Genomic DNA, 20804 nt, shown 5'->3' with positions numbered 1-20804 from the left:
TAGGGCTGAAGAAATTGGAGTAGGATAGCATAAACTGAAAATTACTGTAAAATAATATTCATATCAATTTCTCTGCTAACATTTATGCACATAATTTAAGTAAACTAGTTTTAATTGAAGATGGTAAATATTTTTGCCGTTGATAAAGATTCCTAATATTTAAAAAAGATAGCAACTTAGAGTCTAATAAATGAAGTCTGTTAAATTCTTACATAACTTCAGGACTCATTCCTAGACCTGAAAGTATAATCTTGGATAATTTACAACTTAAAAAAATATTCTGAATTGTACTTCCTGTCCAAGCCTCTGCTTTAGGTAAACAATAGCATATGGTGAAACTTGGATGATGTTTTTAATGTGATGTAATGATTCTGAAATATTGGGTTCTCCACCCCCGCCCTACTCTAACTGTAAGAGTAGAGAAGTTAATTGGCAAATCAACACATGAAAATGTGTTTAAAATCTTTTTTCATGTTAGCGGATCATTCCTGTGAAGCTCCTACTCCGAGTCTTCCTGTGTTTGTGATATGTCTGTGCCAATGTTAGTATTTTTTTCTCTGATACTTACGATTTCTAGACCATATCTAAGTGACACCCAAATTTGTGTGTGCAAAGTCCCATCAACCTTCCAGCTGTTTGCAGTGATACAAATAAATATTTGGTTAATAGAATTTTTTACTTCACTTTGAGGCTGATGATCCTTACTATCCATGTCAAAAAATAAAATAAATATTTTAAATACATGTGAAGTATCTTAAACATGCTTGGATTTACTATAAAACACATAAGGAACCAAATGTCATTGTGAATCTATAGCCTTATGTTAAACATATATAAAGATGTTTTTTGCATTCCTCAACAGTTACAAAAACAGCAACACACTGGCCTTTTTAACAAGCTAGAAAATTAAAGATTTTAACTTCACTTCTATACTCTCCTGCCCCTCCCATACTGATCCATCAGTTAAAAGAAATCAACTTAAAGGGTTTGATATATTGGCTTCTTACAATTTCCTGTGCCTCATTTTCCACCAATTCTTCTACTGCCATGGAAACTAGATGGGACAGACAGCTGGGAGTCACTAATTCAGGATGGGAACCTGCTTGTTAATTGAATTTCATGCCAGCCTGTTGATCCCTGAAAGTAACTGTAAAAGGCTGGGGAATTGAATTTGCTAGAAATAAATGATTAAGCAGAACAAAAATCAGTCTTTTTCCTGAAGATCTTACTTCTACCTTCTTTGTCCCTACTCAAGCAGTTCTTTTTAAATAGTCACAGAAATAAAGGTTTGATTTGTGCATTCTTATTGGTATTTATGTATTCTACAGTGTTTTCCTTCTAATAGGACTTTCACAGCTCTAAAATAGTTTTCTAATAACTATTACATTGAAAAAGTACATTCATTAAAATTGTGATTTTTGTATATTTTGAAGAACCTTAATTCTTAGTAAAAATAAATATAAAAGATGCTTGCATTTTCCAGTAGGTAGGTTATTTTTTCCTTTTCAGATAGAAACCAATTTTGTGAAAATATCTTCTCACTTTTTTTTATTAGAGACCGAATGGATTTCAATACATTTATTTGAAATCTTTTATACAATCATTTTACCTATCACCATAAAGCATACTGATTGTTTTAATTTTAATCAACTAAGTTGTCAGTTGATAAGTAGTCAACAATGAGGAAATTGCCTTTTAATGTTTCTCGTATTTTGTTGTAACATTTTTGCAGCTGATTACGATTTATGAAATTGAATCATGGAATCACAGTCTCTAATATGAGATGCATTGCAATCCATGTTAAATCTTTTGCAATACCATCTATGGGTCCTGAGAAATCATATTTACCTCTGAATTATAGTTGCAAACGAATTTATTATGTCCAGAAAAAGAAATTCCCAGAAGATTTTGGTAATGAAAACAAGTGTGTGTGTGTTTGTGTCTGTCTTGTGTGTGTTTATATAAGGAACAAAAGGTCTTTTTCTGTTGTAAAGTGCATATAATTTCAAAATATAAATATCCCAGATAGAATTTTTAATGATTGATTAAATGCAATGAAGTAGTTATTTAAAAGTCTAAGACAATACAGTTTACGGTTTTACATTTTAGGGAATACTAGGGGTATCATTATCCAGTTACTGGATGTTGAATTGCATGAATTTTATTCACTGATTTATTTTTTAACTTGAGCTATATCTGTGTGACACCAAAATATCTGATTAAAACAATAAAATCAATCATCACCATTAAAATATGTATTTCCCAATATCCGTATATTCTATGCCATGTTGATTTCATGTAATCTATTCAGCAAATGCCAAGGCATTTGGATGAACAATGAAAAATATTCAATCATCTGGAAGTTTCCAAATATCTGATAATTAAGTTTTTGTTTTCCACCCAAATGCTCAGTTTTTATAGAGTAATAACCTCAGTTTCCCTTTTGAAATTACTATATATTTACTTTTCAGTTGTTTTCTTGTTTACATGAAATGTTTTATAAATGTTTAGCATGTTGATACAGATTATCTATTTATCTATGTATCTATCTATCTATCTATCATCATTTGTAACTCTCAGTAGAATTCCTATGTGGTTATATTAAAGGAAATCCACTTTCATTTGTTTGGAATCAATTTAACAGTTTTAGCTGCTTACATGAATAAGGGTTTGTAAAGCAGCCAAAATAAAAGTACATGGCTATTAGTGTCATACTTCAGGGGAAATCTGATTACCATCTAAGGTCAAAGAGAAAATTTCCCAGTTGCATGGTTTTGCATAATTGGTGGATTCTAAGTGTGTATATTACCTCTAATGCCTCTATCTGGTTTAGACACCTGTCAAAGAGAAGGTGCCAGATTAGATGGACAATTGGTTTATTAGATATCACAATCCCTGTGTCCCAGATGCATACAGACATTTTAAGAAAACTCTTCAGTTGTTCAGAGAAATTAGAAAAAGTTACTGCAGATGGCCTATCTCAATAATCCAGATTTTTTTCAGGTACATTTAAAATTAAATGTCCTAAGAGATGATTAATTCAGTAAAGTTATTGATAATGAACTCATCTTATGCTACACATACTTTGCACCTATGATGATGCTTTATTAAAGGTGTCTCAATCTTGCTGATTACCACCTGTGTTTAAATATAGAGGTGTATAAATACACTACAACCACGCAGTCACTGGAAGACTTCTAAACCAAAAATATTGGCTTTGTTCCTAGCTAACTCAATCACTATCAACAAAATGTTTCTGATCAACATTTTGAATAATACTCTATGCATTATGCCCCTCTAGCCTTTAACATTAATGATTTTCTTTTTCAAAGCTGTTCCACTTAATTGCAAGCATTTGAGTGATATTGATGTGTGATCTCCTGCTCTATTATCTAGGTCAAATGTGTTTATGTTTATGTGTGTGGATGGAATTTTTTCTTTTATTTTGGTACCAGGGATTGAACCAGCAGTGTGTAACCACTGAGCTCAATCCCAGTCCTTTTCAATTTTTTATTTTTCTGTTTTGAGACAGGGTCTCACTAAGTGACTTAGGACCTCACTAAGTTGCTGAGGCTGGCCTTGAACTTGTGATCCTCCTGCCTCAGCCTCCTGAGTTGCTGGGATTATAGGTTTGTGCCACTGCACTTGGCTGTATGGAATATTTTCTAAAGGAATATTTATTAAATGTATATGTGTATGACATGAATTTCACAAGTGTTATGTACAGAATCATGTAAGTAATCACCTGTTTGCTTACTCTATACTTTAAACAAATGTTCCTGTGAATGTAACTCATTATATGTTTAAAGTTTTAAGCAATGTAGGAAAGCATTGGCAGAATGGCTAAGCAAGTCAAATACAGAAACTCTGGGAAGATAGTGTTAATTTTAGTAATGAGATCTAGTGACCTCTAAGTGAGAAGGCTGTGCAGTTGACTGGGCAGTCAATACTTATGACTTATCTTGAGAAGACTTGTATTTTGAGATATCAATAAAATCACTCCTCCCTTTCCTCCCTCCCTTCTGTCCTCTTCCTCCTCCTCCTTTGTCTTTTTTCTTCTTCTCTTTGCTATTTCCAAAGGTTATGGTGGCATACAAATTTATGAGCTCTAGGACACTCACTGAAGTATTGGTATTGATTACTCTTTTTATTATTTTTCTGATTCTGATCAATTCTTTATGTATCTCCTAGAGAGTTATAAAGTATAAGGTGAGATATAAGTATTTATATTGTCTTTGACTCATACATTCTTTCAATTAACTTAGGTAGGTGCTAAAATTACATAGTAATTTCCTGGGTTGGTATTCTTTATTACAGATTTACTCTGTGTATTTGTTCATATGTTATTAGTATATTTGTGATTTACCTTTCATGTATAGTCTATAAAACCTCAACACTTAGGTGTGATATCATTTATTTTTGGTTTGTAATCCATGAAGTGTTAACACAAGGGTGCTACATTTTTTTCATTGGTTTGTTTTTTCCCTATTTGAGATATTGTCTAGATGAAACATTGGACAACTTGTGCAAGGGAGGTAATTTTAATGTAAACAATTAAAATTCAGTGCAAGGGAAATATTTTAACGGTTAATTTAACACAGAAGACAGAAAGTTTTAACAATATATTTCTGTACAACATTTAATAAAACCCATTTATGAAAATGTGTAAAACAGCAATAGACATAGTGAGAGAACACTGGTGCCATACATTTAGCAAAATATTTGGTGGTACCTTATTATTAATAAGGCAGAAAAATATATTCAACATTTATGCAGGGCTTTAGGACAATGAGTCTTAAAGTCTCAAGTATTACAGAAGCTTTTTAGGTCTCATTTACTGAACTCTTATGGAACACCTGTATTACATGGATTTGCTTATATATCATAGAACAATCTTTTTATTTTATTTTCATATTTATTTCTTATTGGTACATTATAATTATACACAATGGGATTCATTATGCCATATTTATAAATGCAAATGACATAATTTGATGAATCTCATTCTCAGTATCTTTGCTTTTCTCCCTTCTTCCTTCTCTGGATCTGATTATTCTACTCTACTATCTTCTTTCTATCATCATCATCATTATTATTATTATTATTACTCTAGTACATTATAATAACATATATAAGCTGGGTTCATTGTGGTATGTTCATACATGGACACAGCATAATTTGGTAGATTTCACTACCTAGCATTTCCTCATGCCCTCCCCTCTTCTTCCCTCTTTATCCTTTTCCGCTACTCTGTTGGTCAGTCTTCTGTTTTCTTGATATGTTTTATTTTATTCCTTTTTTTCTTCTCTCTCTAGCTTTCACTGATGAGAGAAAATATTTGACCCTTGACTTTCTGAGTCTGGCTTATTTCAGATATAATTTCATTTTTCTTTAAGGATGAATAAAACTCCATTGTGTATATATACCACACTTTCTTTATCCATTCTTCTGTTGAAGGGCGCCTAGGTTGGCTCCATAGCTTAGCTAATGTGTATTACACTGCTGTAAACATTGGTATGTATATATCACTCTAGTGTGCCAATTTTAGTTCTTTTGGGTAAATACTGAATTAGATGAGTGGTTTTCGAGTGAGGAAGGGATGACCAGTTTTGAGTTTTAGAAAGGTAACACCAGTATGGAGGACAGGTTGAAGTGGATTAAGAATAGAAGCAGTGAGACCAATGAGACTGGATTGCAACTTTGAAAAATTATGGTGATATGGACCAAGGCAGTGACAGTGACAATGGGGAGAAGGGGACAAATTTGAAAGTCACTCTAAGGGTAGAATCAATGATACTTGAAAATTGATTATATTTAGGGAGTTGATGAGAGGGAGGAGTGGTACTGAGGCTTATTATGCAATACAGAGAGCACAAAAGAAAAAGTCGGTTTTGGTGAGGATAATGAGGTCAGATTTGGACTTTTAAAATGCAAGACACCACCTAGACATCCAGATGGAGATGGATTGTGACAGATGGAGATTATATATCTGAAGGTCAGGTCTAGAGGTAAAGGTTTAGGTGTCATCAGTCAATGTAATAGTTGAAATTGTAGGAATAGGTAGGTGAGATCATCTAGGGAGTATATAGAGAATAAGAAGAGAAGTAAAGATAAAATTTTGAAAAACACTGCACTTAGAGGTTAGTGAAATAAGATGAGCCTTAAGAAGAAGTTATAATAAAAGCAGAGAGGTAGGAGGCAATCAAGGAAATAATGAAGCAGAAGCTAAGGAAGGAAAGGATCTTATAAATACCATCTGGGAAAAGACATGAAAAGATAATTCATGAGAGAAGAAATAGAAATGACCAATACATGTGAAAAAAACTCAGTCTTTAGTAATCAAAATAAATGCTACTCAATGGGTATAAAGTTTCAGTTATGCAAGGTTAATAAGTTCTTGAGATCTCCTATATGTCATGCCTACAGATAATGATACCATATTGTACACCTAAAACTTTATTAAGAGGTTAGATATCATATTAAATGTTCTCACCACAATAAAATGCATACATATATGCAAGTTAGAAACAATAAATATAAGAATTTGGGGAGGATAAGATAATGCATAGTGTAATTGTTCAAGTTCCAAACCTTAGAGTCATTAGTGATTCTCCTTTTATAACACTTGATAATTCAAACAATTAGCAGTGGTTAACTCTGTTGACTCTTCCTTCAAACTCTATCCTTTATCTGAGTCATTTTCTCCTCATTCATTGTTAAGTCTCTAGACCAAACCACCATCATTCTTTTTCCTGGATTACTGAAATGGTTTTCTCATTCATGCCTCTACATTGATTTTTTGCTCTCATATATTTTCTACCAAGTAACCAGGGTAATTTTAAAATTTAATTAAGATCATATGATTTGTCTGCTCTTTGCTCTCCAATGGATGACTTCTTATCACAATTAAAATGCAATTAAAAAAACTAAAAACATATTTTATGTGGCAACTGCCATACATGATTTAGTCACTGACTATTTATTGGACTTCTTGTCTTACAATTCTCTCCCTCTAACCTTGCTTTTTAACCTTCTAGTCACATTGCCCTCCATTTTGTTCCTTAAACATTTCATGCATTTTTTTCTCTTGTGGCCTTTGCACATGCTTTTTCTTCTTCCTGAAATGAATTTCTGCAATATTTCTACATGCTGACCTCACTTTTTTCATCAAATATTGATCAAATATTCCTTCATGGAGGCCTACCCTGACCACTCTGTGAAATGAGTCCTACTTCATTTACTGCATTTATTTTCTTCATACTGTTTATTACTACCTGGTATCACACCATGTTTTGTTTATTTACAATTTATCAACTCTTCTAGAATATGAGCTTCATGAGGGTATGAAATTTTTGCACTTTTTGTTGATACTTCCATATCACCTAGAATAGTGCCTGACACGTGGGGGTTGTTAATAAATATTGGTTGCACAAATTAATGAATAATAAAGATGTGATAAAATGTTGGTAAAGGTTTGGTAGTTTGCAGTAAAAGTCTTACAAATGTTCATAGTAGTAGAGGGAAGGAAACAGGAGGAGGGAGGAGGACAAGATGGAAAGGTGAAGTACTGGGACTGAATGAGAGCAAATTATACTCTAGGCTTTTATAATTATGTCAAAATGAATCCTAATTAAAAAAGAAAATACTGAAAAAAAATGCTCATACTAGTTGACCCACTGATTCTATGTCTGGCAATTTGTCCTAAAGAACAAACATAGAAGCAGCTTCATTTACAAAGATTTTTGCCAAGCATTATTTTTAACAGTAGAAAAAGTGAAGGAACCCAAATGTTCAACAAGGGAATTTCTATTTAGAAAATGCAATTTTTGTGGCCATTGGAGATGATGTTTACAAATATTTTATGAAAAGAAGAAAATGTTTATGATTTACTATCAAATGATAAAGGTGGATAGAAAATTGTGTATACTCAATATGTAAAAAAGAAAAGAAGACTGGAAAATGTGTAGAAGTGCTAAAAATGAAATGGTCTCTGGGGAAGATGGATAGTAGGTTATTTCTTTCCTTGATACTTCCTGTATTTTCCAGATTTTCTATAAGATTATATAACTTTCATTATCACACAGTGTATACTTACAAGGCAAACAAAGAGGAAACAAAAAGCAAAATAATAAACATCACAGCAGAAGTGAGGTTTCAGTGACAAGAATATACCCATTCTCTTTGAGAAAAGGTCCTGGAGGGAGAGGAATACACCGATTCTGATTGTACCAATTGTTCTCTAACTACTTTGCTTTGGAAGATGTCCATAGATAGGGAATTAATTGAGATCCACCAATTCAATCTAGTATTCACTTACTGGAGAACCAAAGAGGACTGAGTTTATCCTGTCAGGATTTGAACAGTATGTTCAAGGGAGATTAGGCATGTTAAGTCTTCTTCAGATTGCTGTGGAAAGCACTAGCAATTTGCCTCATGTAAAACAGAAGTGATTACTCACTATATTTCTTCATGTCATGTAGTAAAAACAATTAAGTGAAGTTAGACTATAGATTACTTAGCTATTCAGCCACAGTCACCTCTAATGGAAAAGAAGAAAAATAGCATTGACAACTTTTGGCAGGTCTCATCATTAGAAATGCCCATATTGCCAGAAAGAAGAGAAGCTACAGCCAATAATATAAACCTAGAAGTTCTTTAGGCTCTGAAGAAGAAAGTGACAATACAGAGTGTTGCAGCATTAATTGTTTAAAAGCACTGATAATTGTAATGGGGAAACTGCCTCATTGTTAACACAATTATTTTCTACAAGGTATTTGAGTAAATGCCCCATTAGAAAAACAGCATTAGGGGTTTCAAAGCATGTGTAGCAATATGTAAAGATATAGTCATTAGCAAAATAATGTGTGACCTACATGCAGCCCAAAGTCCCCTGAAAATAGAGAGTGTTAACATACGTGTTATAATTAGTATATAATTGAGTAGTTATTGAAAAACAGGTAAGAATTTTCCTATTTCCTAAGCCAATAATTACACTTTTAAAATCCATTTAAGAATGATCGCTATCCTTACATATACATATTTACATATGTATGCATATTCACACACACAAATATATATATTTTATATCAACATTTTGAAAAAGACATTTAGACTTTCTTCTGCTCACCTGCAATTTATACATTTTGACCGCATAGTCAGTCTTCAGTGATAGATCATTTTAAGAGACTGAGAACTTTCTTTCGTTTTGAAGGAAGTAGATTATTCTCTACATAGAACTAAATAAGCAGCAGTGGCACTATTTAAAGTCTGGGCTAAATGATCTCTCATATTTCTTTAAGCCAGGGCCTCTGTGCATGCTAGGCAAGCACTCTACCACTGAACTACATCCCTAGCCCTGGACCAGATACTTTCTTAAGGAGCTATCTAGATTTAGATTTAGGACTCTGCTTTCAGGATCTAGCAAAACCTAGTCAGTTCTGTGAGATACATTTCTAACATTTGTGGCTTCAGTTATTTTTGCCTCTGGAATGCATTATTTGGTTAAGTCCAATGATGGTGCTGTCAAAATTTTTTTCTTAAAGGGTAGTTAGTCCACATGCTATATTAAGACTGTCGACAGTTCCTTTTTTGGAAATGAACTCTTGAGTGGAATAGAAAGATAAAAGTGGGAGAATTGGTACAGGTTGAGAACTGGTAACTGATGGGAAGTAACCTGGGGTATCTGATACAGATCAACCTGTGAACTAGCCTTTTCTAATTATAAATAGGGTGAAATACTCCTAAAGGCTTCAGGTTGAAGCCAATTGAAAAGCAAGCAGAAAAGAGTTATATCTTTTTAAAGCCCTTTTGCTTCCCAGACCTCTGAGTATCTCACCAAGGCGAAATGCTACATATCGGGCAGTTTATTTTTTAAAGCATCTTTTGCTAGCCTCCTTGCAGAATCAGCCTGATGGATATGATGCCAATTTCTACAGACTTGCTCTGGTATATGCAGCACAAGAGCCAGAAATGTTTTTCTAGTCTGGATGTAAGTAAATTCTGAAAAGTCTTCCCTTGAAATATTCTAACTGAGCACAATTATGGAATGACATCAACGCTTGAGCAGAACTATGTCTTTTTTGAGCAACATTAACAGTGATGAAAAATGAACATCGGGCAATTAGATTGCAACTAATCAAGAGCACCACTTCAGTCTATTATGAATGATTTATATATAGTGCATTGGATCTGGAGATCATTAGTAATAATATGATACTCATAATTATAAGATCACCTTGGTGATCATTGTCAAAGGTGACAATGATGTTATTGACCTTCATTTTTGAAAAGAATTATTTAAATGTTTTCTTCTGCCTCATTTTGCTGGTAGAAAAATTAAATTGTTTGTTCTCACTACTACATTTTTCTTCATAGGTAAAAATAATAGGTTTGGGGATTACTTGATTGATAAATTGGGGCCACAAGGTTAATTAAGTGCCAATCACACAATATTAGAATGTTAAAGTTTAAAATTGTCTTTTTCTTTTTTCTTTAGCTTTAATTCACTACACTGCCTCTTCCAAATGGAATTTCAAAGAATCCAAAACACATAACTTATTTTATATATGGGTAATATATGTTCATTTTAGAAAAGTTAAAAAAATATAGATACACAGAAAAAAGAGAATCATAAATTTTACATACATAATATTTTTCTACACTGGACTCACTTTATAATGTACTTTTCTATTTATCAATATTTTGTGAACATCTTTATGTCAACATAAGATATATTATATATGTACATATGTGGAGAGTAGAGACAGAATTGAAAACAACAACCACAAATATAAAGAAAAAATTATAGTCTTCTCCCTTAACACTTTCAAAGCATAGTTTAGGAGCAGCAAATGAAAGCTATGGGTAGAAATTATATGAAGTGATTATTAACTTCCCTTAACTGTTCCCATGTCATATTTAAGGACTGCTTAGTAAGTCATCATGTGGCTGTTGCTTGATCTGTTTAATCAAATTTCACTTATTGGATATTTGGGCAATTTTCAATGTTGATTATTATTAAAAATCATGAGAAATTCTTATACACACATTTGTTTACATCTCTGATGATTCCTTAATAAATGTATGAATACAAAATAACTAGGTCAAAGGAAGTACATATTTTAAAGGTTTGGTCCCTGTTCACAAGTTAACCTCCATAAATATTGTACCAATTTTACATTATTGATGAAAGATTTTTTAAAGTTTGCATGTTAAAATACCCTGTAACTTTGTACGGGCACTATAAAAATTACAGGATGAAGTTTATCTCTTAGGTAGAGTAAGTTAGTGGGGATCATCATATAATAGCACAACTCCTGCCTCAGTACCAAGAATGACACATGGGAAACATATTTTACAGTCATTTTTATAACTGTTAAATAAAAGATGTCATGTGATCTATTGGAAAAAGGAATGAATTGAAAGTGAGAAGATATGAATCTTAATCCTGGCTCTGTCAACTAACAATATATGTGACTTTGTGTAAGCCATTTAACATTTCTGGGTCTTAGTTTTCTAATTGTATAAGAGTTGTTTTGAGAAATAAAAGAAATATATATGAATGCTTTCTGTAAACTATAAAGGACTATTTTTTTAAATGTTGTAGATGAACAGCATTCCTTTACTTTATATGTTTATTTTAATGTGGTGCTAATGATGGAACCCAGTGCCTCATACATGCTAGGCAAGCACTCTACCACTGAGCTACAGCCCCAGCCCTAAAGGACTATATTAATGTAAGAAATTACAATTAGCATACTTTATATTAGCATACTTTATATTGCTGTAAACGTCTTAAAATCATGGGCATTTCATCTCAAAATGAGTGGTATGTTGAGTGAAAACTGTATAGTGTTTTGTTGGGAGAATGTGGAGTGGGTGGGAGTTCCATACTCTTTGAGTCATACTGTGTTACGAATAAGAAAATCTTTGAAAGTGGGAATGTGGTTCAGTGGTAGGTGCTTACTTAGCACACCTGAGGCCCTGGGTTTTATTCACCTGCAAAAAAAGGAAATATAATTGTTTGTATTTACAAGCAGAACTTTTTAAAAAGCCAACTCTTCATCCCTTATGAATTACAAAATGAATTTGTTGTATAGTCACTACACCAATCTCTCACACCCATGCTACATATATTTCCTCTTTTCTCTTGTGTAAGGTTTACTCTGGACTTGTTTGTACATATGCTTGAAGGATAATTTGGCTTAATTTGTTTACAGGAACTACAAGGGTGACCTTTATTCAGCTGTCTCCTTTTTGATTACCTTAACTTCTGGATCTATCAAGGTATGTACATTCTGCACTGAAATTTACTTTGGAACTTGAACATAGAGCTATATAATGTAGAAAGAATGGAATATTCCACTGATATTCTCTTATATTTCCTGAGTTTTATGTAAATGAAATGCATTGTTTTAAACTTCTTGACATCTGTTCGTACATTTTATAGATAAGCTTGTGCCTATACCCCTTAATTGTCTTTGCAAAACCAGATATGCAGGCTGTTCTACACGTTTGAATAATTACATGACCTTTTTCACGTACAGCTACTAAAACCAGGACACTCCTTGGCTAATGGAACGATCTTCAGAGTGTGTAAGAATAACAATGGCTAGTGAGGATGTTTGCAAAATTATTTAGTAGTTTTCACTGACTACAAATAAATATGGCATTTTTCCATATCAATGGAACAAATGTTTCCACTCAGAAAATTTACCAATGAAATTGGTACCTTTGATTCTTTAGGAATGTCACAAGTAAAATATTGGTATTGACACAGGTTTTGTATTAACTTATTTATCCTTCCATTCTTTTATCTATCCCTTCATATACCCAATAAGTATTTATTGAGCAACTATCAGGCAAAAGGTGCTGTGCCTTATCTTTTGATAAATGTGCCAGTGCAGATAGAATTCAACTGGAGTACTGGAAATGTGTTTACTTCTACTCTCATACTTCTGTTAGGCATAGGATGTAAGAAAATGTATCAAGATGTAGAATCTCCCTCATTGGTCTAAATTCTTATTAAGAATATTTGTTAATATTTAATTGGTTGTAACTAGGGAATAGAAAACATTGATTTTTTTCACTCTTTGGTCCCTATATTTGGCAGTACTATGCACCATTGATCAAATATGAATTCACATACCAAGTTATTAAAAAAGTCAAAGGATGACCTGAATTTGTGGAAAGTTGGTAAGTGGCATCACTTGATAATTTCTTTAAAGTACAAAAGAATGGAAGTATGTTTAAAAACCAAAATTCTTAGACTTTGCATTGCCTCTTGAAAAATATACTAAAAATACCTCATTAATGGTTTCATTAATTGGGTTCCAATTAATTCAAATTAGTCTGTATCAGGAATTTAAAATATATCTCTCAGTTTTGACTTTACTACATATAGTTCTATTTGCCCTCCTTCCAGAGGTACTATCTTTTAAAAAACAGTAATTCAGATCACTCCAAAACAAAAAGTAAGATGATAGAAATTGATGGAGGAATGTAGTCAAGATTTTCAGATATTGTGCCTTTTGTAAAAATAGTTTTCTTAATTTTGGAATTGTGAGTTTGCCTGTTGTGTGATACTAACTGTAGGGTATTTTTCAAACTAAGAAAGTTTAAATGTGTGAAAACTCTTAGCTAATGTGAACGAATAGAACAGAATGGAGGAGAAAATGTCTGACAGGCCCCAAGAATGCACACTTATAAAAAATAAATGGCACTGAATATTTAAAAGGTTCAGAGAGCAGCTAGTTTTCCTTTTTTAGAGATAACATGGCATAGTAGAAAAATTCTTGCCTGTCAATCAGAAAACCTAGGCTCTACTCTCAGTCTTATATTAGTAATATGTTACTCCCTCGGCACACTTCTCCTCTCTGAGACTTAGTTTTCTCATATATACACTAAAATTTTGGGTTGGATAGTTCCAATTTTCTTCCTACTCAAACATTCTATGTTTTTTTTAGAAAATTAAGGACTTTTCTCAGGTATGTGATTGTAGATGTTCGGAGAGGGGGTTCGCTGAGGGTGAGGACGAATGACTCCTACCCTACCTAGCCTTACCCAGTGCGTGCTTACTCAAGCGTTGGAGATGGAGCTGTGAAGGCACGGATCTAATTTTATTTAGGGTTGCACAGGACCTATATAGGCACATTATCCAATCAGGTTAACACACTTGTTAAAGTATAACAGAGTCAGCCTATAGGTGAACTATACGTCAAGGGTCCAGGTAGTGTAAACCAAGCATGCCTAAGCAATTCTGCCCAGCAACAGGTCTGAGACAAGGACCCGGGGGATGGCAAGCTCCTGCACACAGCATGAGGCAAGGCAGCGCGGGTGAGTTCACATCACAACTTGCTGGGATGCTTGACAGGGTGAGGCCTCCCCTCAGCTCCCAGCTCAGCCTCAACAGCTGCAAAGACCTTCATTCCATGGCGAGTCTTTACCATTACCTCGGTTTCTCTTTCCAGACTGTTTGGCTTACTTACACCATGGTGTCAGCGACTGCTATCAGATAAGCTTGAGGAATGTTCCCTACATATGATATGGAATCAAGATTGGTTATTAAATTAGAACAAGCACACTAGTTCTTTTAAAGATCGCTGCTTATTTCAGTGGTTTTCTGAGTTGGTGAAAGGACATTTATTTTTCTTTGACTTAAAGCAATTGTGTATCCTAACACTACTACCACTCACTCTTCCACCCCCTCATTGCCAGTACTGGTATCATACTAACTAGATTGAAGTCTAAGTTTAGCTAGTCATTTCAAGTTTTCTTCCTTGATAAAAATACTTAACCGGGAGATACTGCCATGCTGCTCTACTGTCATCTCTTAATGTTCAGTAAACTATATGTTTCCACCCTCTTGCAAAGTGGTCATTCAAGGTTAAGCATCTCTTGGTACCTTGGAACTAGCCAAGTGCACAACCCAGTACTTTCAATCTGGCACCCTTCATGAGCATTGAGTTTGTATTAAAGCATTTAAAATATATTCTCCTTTATCTACATATCACAGCAATAACAACCTGGGCGCAGGACAGTGCCTGGGAGCAAGTAACCACTTGGAGTTAATGATCTGAGGGGCAGATAAAGGACCATTGACTCTTTCTAGTCAGTCCTTCATCCCCATAAATGCCTATTGCTGAGGTGCCAAGCTTTCAATAATTTTTTCTGTCTCACATCAGATTAAATAGTGGCCATAAATAATAGCATTTAATACATACTAATGAGATGTGACAATGCAATAAAATATCAACAATTCTAGCACTATATAAAGATGGCTATGCTGATCAAACCAAAAGAGGGAGTGGTAATGAAGTTCATGAATCATAATATTTTGGAAGTGACTTTCACCTTATTGATTTAATATGAAATATAAGTAAAAATTCATGTGGTTTTGAGGAGCAGTTCCCTTTCTTTTGCTTCATATTCCATTGATGAGTGATCCAATTTGAAAATTAAAAAATGACTCTGATATCTATTTTAAGTGAATTTTTAAAATAGTGTATGTTGAGATTCCCCCCTTTTAAAACCTTAGGTTCATTTTTTGAAATCTCTACAGCTTTTAAATAAGGTACAAATATAACTTGACAAATGTTCTTTTCCAGATGAAGCAGTGTTCATGTATTTATTACTGTGCAAACATTGTGTCTCTACATTGTGTCTCTACAAGGTGCCACACATGGTGCTAGGTGTAGGGAAGGAAAACCTATTAGGGGACATGGTCCTCATTCCAAAGCTCATGGTAGAAAGTTGAAGATTGACCTATACACAGAGAAATAAAATAATCAGTGTTGTAGGTGTGCAGTCATGTGAATTAATTTGCTCATGGCATTTACTTTTCTAAATGAAAATATTCAGGGCTGGTGATATAGTTCAGTGTTAGAGTGCTTGCCTAGTGTACATGAGTCCCTGGATTCCATCTCCAGTACCACAGGTAGGAAAAAAAGTAAATGAGAAAAATTCATATATCAAAACCTACTTGGTAGTTCAATGATATATGTAATCTAAAATAACCCCCTGCTCAAAAAATGTATAGGTATCATTGGTTATGGTAGGCAGAATGGCCACTTTAAAGGTTTTTATGTAATAATCTCAGGAACTTGTGAATGTATAGTATCACTTGGTAAAGAGTAATATTGCATATGGAATTAAAGTTACTAATCAGCTGGCCTTAAGATAGGGAGATTATTCTGGCTGTCTGGGTGGACCCAATGTAATCACAAGGGTCTTTAAAAGTGGAAGAAGGAAACAGAAAAGAGGGAAGCAGAGAGATGGCAGCATGAGAAGAACTGGACCTGACATTACTACCTTTAAAGATGAAGGAAGGGGAACAAGGAATATGGACAGGTTCTAGAAGTTTGAAAAGCCAAGGGCACAGATTTTTCCCTGAAGCCTCTGGGAAGGAATTCTACCCTGCTGACATCCTGATTTTTAGCTTATCAAAACCCATGTTAGACTTCTGACCTCCAGAACTCTAATATAAATCTGTGATGCATTATGTCATCAAATTCATGGTAATTTATTACAATAGCAATAGAAAATTAGTACACTGGAAGTTTACCTAGTACAAAAAAAATTGACGTTTACCCAGTATAGAAAATTTGAGAAGTGTCTAGTTTTCAGCCAGGAAGGATAGCTGAAAGGCATGGTTTATGCTGATCTTGGAATATCTGTCCAATGACCATTTTTTTCTGGATATATGTAACATGCCCTTCTATATAATTACAGCCATTTGTGAGGTCCCTGAAAAACATGACAATTCTCTCACTTCCATTCACAGTTTCAGAGTACTTAGGTTTCATTTCCTCTCTTATGGTCCATTTGTGTTCCTCCCTTCTTCCCTTCTTCCTTGCCCCGCATCTCTTTTGTTTCATTTCTAGGACATAGATGAGAAGTGAAAAATTTCCTTCTTTCTTTCATGCGGTGCCTACAGCAGTGAGAAAGATACAGGTACCACTATTGTAAGAGATCACCCTGACTTGTGTTTTATTTTATTCAGTTTTTTATGTGGTGCTGGAGATTGAGTCCAGTGCCTTGTGAGTGCTAGGCAAGCACTCTACCATTGAGCCACAACCCCAGCCCCCTGGCTTGTTTTATAACAAGAAAAATAGTGGGTATTACATACAGTGTGAAACAGGGATCTCGAGCTATTGGCCTGCTCAGGACTAGTCTAAAGAAATGTTTTGTTTATAACTCAGGATTATTCCTTCTCTTTCCTCCCTTCCACTCTCTCCTTCCTTAAAAAAATGCTTACAGCTTAAGTGTGTCCTTTTTAATTCCATAGTACCTGCCACTCCCTATTATCTTATTCCATGCTTTCATGACTCATGTGTTACCAGTCTGATCCTATAGAGGTATAGAAATTAAGTGCATATGCTTTGGGGGTTAAGTACCTGAGGAGATCTAATTCTGCTGCATATTGGCTATACAACTTGGGCAAGTAGAATAAGTAAGATAGTTAAACCTCTGTCTCTCCACCTCTAACATGAAGATAAATATTATACATGATACATCATAGTGTTGTAAGGTTTCAAATGGCATATACATGACACATAAGGAAATTTGCATAATGGCTGCCATAGAATATAGTACGTGCTCAATGAGTATTATCTATTACTCCCACTACTGTTATTGCTATAGTAATGGTACAAGGGAGTCAATCAATGTTTTTTGGTTGGGGAATGAAAAGCAGGTATCATAAGGGCTTCATGGAGGAGGTAATGCTGGTACTACTAGAGCAAGGACTGTAAGGTGGACTGGAGGGAAGTAGAGAATGGTAATTTGATATTATCAGATAAACAAATGATAGGGATGGGAAGATGTTCTATGGAATAGAAGCCATGCCACAGATATCAAATAGCCTAGTGTCTTAGAGGAATTGCATATCATTTTATTCAGACTGAGCATGAGTGGAAGGTAGGCATGAGAAGAGAGAGGTATGCTGAGGATCATGTATAAGGACTTGTATGTCTTGTGTACTACTAAGCAGTATTTCCTTTTTCCTATTGGCTAGTGGTTTTTTTTCTTTCTATTTGTTCTTTTTAGATATGCATGGCATTAGAGTATACTTTGACATATTATACATACTGGAGTGTAACTTATTCTAACTAGAATCCCATTCCTGTGGTTGTACATGATGTGGAGATTCACTGGTCGTGTATTCATGTATGAACATAGGAAAGTTATGTTCAATTCATTCCACTGTCTTTTATATTCCCATCTCCCTCCCTTCCCTTCATTCCCCTTTATCTAATCAATGAACTTCTATTCTTCTCTCCACCCTGGCCAGTGGTTTTTTAGTGTCACTTGTGAAATTTGAAGTTTGGTGTATTGCCTTTTTTGTCTTGTCAAAGGGCAACCACTGAAACAAGTCTTTCTAGGAACACAGTCTAAAAGCCACTGCTATGGGAAAGGAGGAACTAGGGAAGGATTTTAATAATCACTTTTGTGACAAAGAGAGTTCACCCTGGTGGTAGTGTGGAGAATGGATTGGAAGAGTCAAGACTGAAGAATAGAAACCAATCAGAAGATTATTGCTATGGGCCACATGAAAGATAAGACCCAGAAAGCAATTAGCAATGGGAATAATGATAAAAGAATAGATTTAATTAGTGGTTCTCAAACTTGACTGTTGTATCAGAATTACTTGGAGGGCGTGTTGAGACATAAATTGTTATATTCTACATCTGACTTTCTGTTTCAGTTGATCTGGGGTGGGGCCCAAGAATTTGCATTTCTAACAAGTTCCCAGGGAATGCTGATACGACTGGTTCAAGGATTACAGTTTGAGGACCAGATGATTTTAGATGTGTTAACTATTTAGAGTGACAGGCATGGATCAATTATGAGATATAGTTATCAAGGGAAATGTTTCTTGTTTTGGAAAACTAGATAGATGGTGATACAATTCAGCATTACTAAGAGTAAATTTAGACTGAGTTGTACAAAAATGTTCATCCCCCTAACAAGGGCAGGGTAGCTAAAGAAATCTTTAAACACATGATCAGGGTATCTATGCATCATGTACAACCACAATAATAGAATCTTAATTAGAATAAGTTATACTTCATATATGTATAATATGCCAAAATACACTCTACTGTCATGTATATCTAAAAAGAACAAAGAAAAAGAAAAAAGAAAAAAAGATTTGTGATCAGATTTTGGGCAGCCTTCTGGACAACTTGACCCTATACTTTTGTGCCAGCTTCTCCTACTCCCACCCCACCCCTATTTATCTTCCTTGGTGCCTTTCACATTCAAGAAGTGAAATTATGGGTGTGGGGAAAAGTAGGATAATAGTTCCATAGTATGCCTGTTAAGTTTGGAGAACCTATGGAACATTTAAATAAGAGAACTTGAAAATAATTAGGCTTTAGAGTTTGTTTTTAATTTAATAGGTTTATCTACTTGTTTCAGTTTGATCATTGACTCCTCTTCATGCAAAACCAAAAATAGTCAAGATATAGGTCCAAATGTAGTTAGATTAACTTTTAATATAGAGACTTTCAGTATGTTTGCAGTCAATCCTATAAGGATTTCTGGGTGTTAAATTTGCTTAGAGCTGACAGTCATCATTTTTATAGTATAGATCAGTGAATCTAAAACATGTTCATTTTAAAATTTTCCGTGAACATTCCTATGACCCAACTTTCTCTATTTTTCCAAAAATAAAAATCAAAATATGGAAGAATATCCATTGCTATTAAGTAGGGGAGAGTAAGAGAGTACCATACAGATTGCATTTATTTTCTTTTTTCCTAGTTTCATTTTGTTTCTGTTCTTTCTCCTTCCTTCCATTTTTCCTTCCTTCCTGGCCTACTTAAGTAGTGGTCAGATATTTCATCAAAGTAACAAGTTACTCTCTAAGGTTGAGAGTAGGCATAGAAAATATCTTACAGAAAGATAAAATACCTATATTCAGTGGTGAGATGAGGAATAAAACAAGGGCCTATTAGAATTTGGAGGAGTAGTAGAATTGGAAACTAAGAAAAAAGAATTAGGCAGGCTTAAATTTGTTTCTAAGTTGCAGTTTTAATGGTACATTGATCTTTCCTGACACACAGTATATCCTTACAGATATATACACAGGTATGTAGATGTATGCATATATGTGTATACATATATGTACATACTTATGTGAATATATGTATACATATGTGTGTATATATGTACATATTATAACATATTAAAATTTTCAATTCACTTGTCACATTTCCATGAAGCTGTAGCATCTTAATGTGGTGAGCAGAAATATGGTAAGATGGTCAATTACAGTCATTCACTGCCAAATTCTTCCATGAAAAGATATACTTAACGGTGCCATTCATTTTCCTTTGGAGGCTGCTCATCTTGGAGACTGATTACATAATTGTAATTTGGGGATAGGACAGCCATTCATATGCTTCCATCTGCAAGGCTCATAATGAAACTATCTTGTATATTCAATTCAGTTTCTTATAACATTTAGTTTTGATTTTTCAAGGAAAATAGAAGCATTGCTCAGTTGGTACTTATTCTTCTAGCCCAAACACACACACACACACACACACACACACACACACAGAGAGAGAGAGAGAGAGAGAATAACCACTAAACTGAAAACAAAGTATAGGCATTTTGCTAAATGCATACAGATAAGCTATGATCTGAAATGTATCCATGTTTACCAACAAGCCCAACATTGGAAATTTATGAAATGGGATTGGAGTTAATAGACATGACTTTTACGGTTCCTGGAAAATATGTCTAAGGACAAGTTCTTCCTTAGGAGTATCTGAATACAGCAATGTGTCTTTTGGGTG

At 34.2% G+C, this 20804-nt stretch overlaps 1 protein-coding gene across 2 annotated transcripts in view; it reads left to right on the top strand.

The window, feature by feature from the left end:
• Positions 1–20804, top strand: part of Tenm1 (teneurin transmembrane protein 1) — a 741978-nt gene that overhangs the window by 4335 nt on the left and 716839 nt on the right. For both annotated transcript variants that reach the window (XM_047535396.1, XM_047535395.1), the window contains exon 2: positions 12219–12285. The gene's annotated coding sequence lies outside the window, so the exon portion shown is untranslated. The remainder of the gene's footprint in view (positions 1–12218; positions 12286–20804) is intronic.

The sequence above is a fragment of the Sciurus carolinensis genome, chromosome X, assembly GCF_902686445.1.
Source record: "Sciurus carolinensis chromosome X, mSciCar1.2, whole genome shotgun sequence".
Taxonomy (NCBI): domain Eukaryota; kingdom Metazoa; phylum Chordata; class Mammalia; order Rodentia; family Sciuridae; genus Sciurus; species Sciurus carolinensis.
Note: the sequence above shows the minus strand (reverse complement) of the source record. Positions and strands in the feature narration are given on the sequence as shown.